The following is a 2,132-nucleotide window of genomic DNA, read 5'->3' on the forward strand; positions in this document are numbered from 1 at the left end:
ACCCGGGTTCAATTCCCGGCCAGGGCACATAGGAGAAGCACCCATTTGCTTCTCCACCCCCCCTCCTTCCTCTCTGTCTCTCTCTTCCCCTCCCACAGCCAAGGCTCCATTGGAGCAAAGATGGTTCGGGCGCTGGGGATGGCTTCTTGGTCTCTGCCCCAGGCGCTAGAGTGGCTCTGGTCACGGCAGAGCAACGCCCCGGAGGGGCAGAGCATCGCCCCCTGGTGGGCAGAGCGTTGCCCCTGGTGGGCATGCCAGGTGGATCCCAGTTGGGCGCATGCGGGAGTCTGTCTGACTGTCTCTCCCCGTTTCCAGCTTCAGAAAAATGCAAAAAAAAAAAAAAAGTAATTGAAAACCTCTCCACCTTCAAAAATCCAGGACCAAATTACTTCCTGTAAATTCTACTAAACATTTAAAAAGCAATGAATACCAATTCTCAAACCCTTCCAAAAAATGTAAAGAGGAACACTTTCAAACTTACTCTGTGAGGTCAATATTACCCTGATACCAAAGCCGGAGAAAAATCTATTTAGTTGAAATGTTGTGGATAAAGACAAAAGAGGTAAAAATTGATTGTTCAGGTAGGGAAAAAAAAGATCCAAAATAAATATCTTAATATTCCACCTTAAGAATTAAGCCCTGGCTGGTTGGCTCAGTGGTAGAGCGTCAGCCTGGTGTGTAAAAAACCTGGGTTCAATTTCTGGCCAGGGCACAAAGGAGAGGTACCCATCTGGTTCTACACTCTTCCCTCCTCTCTTTTTTCTCTATCTCTCTCTTCTCCTCCCACAGCCAAGGCTCTATTGGAGCAAAGTTGGTCCAGATGCTGAGGATGGCTCCATGACCTCCACCTCAAGTGCTAGAATGATTCTGGTTACAATGGAGCCAACACCTCAGATGGATTTAGTATTGCCCCCTGGTAGGCATGCTGGGTGGATCCCGGTCGGGCATATGCAGGAATCTGTCTGTCTGCCTCCTCACTTCTCACTTCAGAAAAATATTTTAAAAAAGAAAGAAATTAGAAGTAAAAGAGCAAAATAAACACAAGGAAAGCAGAAGGAAAGAAATGATAAAGATTTTTATAAAATAAAATTTCATAGCAAACATTAATTAAATATAGGATAATAAAAAAGAAAACCAATGTAATCAGAGTTGTTTCTTGGAAAACATCCACAAAATTTACAAATATTTAGCTAGATTAATAAAGAAAAAAAGAAAAGACTCAAATTACTAAAATCAGAACCAACCTTATCAAAATAAAAAGAACTATAAGGGATGTTATGAATAGCTACATACCAACAAACTATATAACTTAGCTGAGATGGAAAATTTTGTGGAAATCTACAAACCAAAACTGGCCTAAGAAAAATAGAAATTCTCATTAGACCTATAAGAAGTAAAAAACTGGAATATGAAAACCTTCCCACAAACAAAAACTCTGAACTAGAGGGCTTCATTGGTCAATGCTATCATATTTTCTTTCAAAAACTATTTCAAAAAATTGAATAGGAGGGACACATCTCAACTCACTCTGTGATGTCAGTATTACTCCAATACCAAAATGATAAAAGCAATTATTTGGTTAAAATGTTGTGAATAAGGACAAGAGAAGTAAAAAACTGATTATGTAAGTAAAAAAGAGAAAGACCATTCAGAATTTCTTTTTGACCATGGTATAAATTTTAGATATTAACCTAAATGTATGGACAACCATTGAAGTGTTCATCCAGTGGGGAGATATTTTTGACATAAAAAGTTTAAGACCCTAGCCCTGGGGTCAGTGGTAGAGCGTTGGCCCAGAATATGGAAGTCCCAGGTTTGATTCCCGGTCAGGGCACATAGGAGAAGCGCCCATCTGCTTCTCCCCCCTCACCCCCTCCCCTTTCTCTCTGTCTCTTTCTTCCCCTTCTGCAGCCAAAGCTCCAGTGGAGCAAAGTTGGCCCGGGCACAAGGATGGCTCCATAACCTCAGCCTCAGGTGCTAGAATGGTGCCGTTTGCAACAGAGCATTGCCTCAGATGGGCAAAGCATCACCCCCTAGTGGGCATGCCAGGTGGATCCCAGTCAGGCGCTTGTGGGAATCTGTCTCCCTGCCTCCCACTTCTCACTTCAGAAAAAAAAAAATTAGATCCTAGG

The sequence above is a fragment of the Saccopteryx bilineata genome, chromosome 1 (genome assembly GCF_036850765.1).
Source record: "Saccopteryx bilineata isolate mSacBil1 chromosome 1, mSacBil1_pri_phased_curated, whole genome shotgun sequence".
NCBI lineage: Eukaryota > Metazoa > Chordata > Mammalia > Chiroptera > Emballonuridae > Saccopteryx > Saccopteryx bilineata.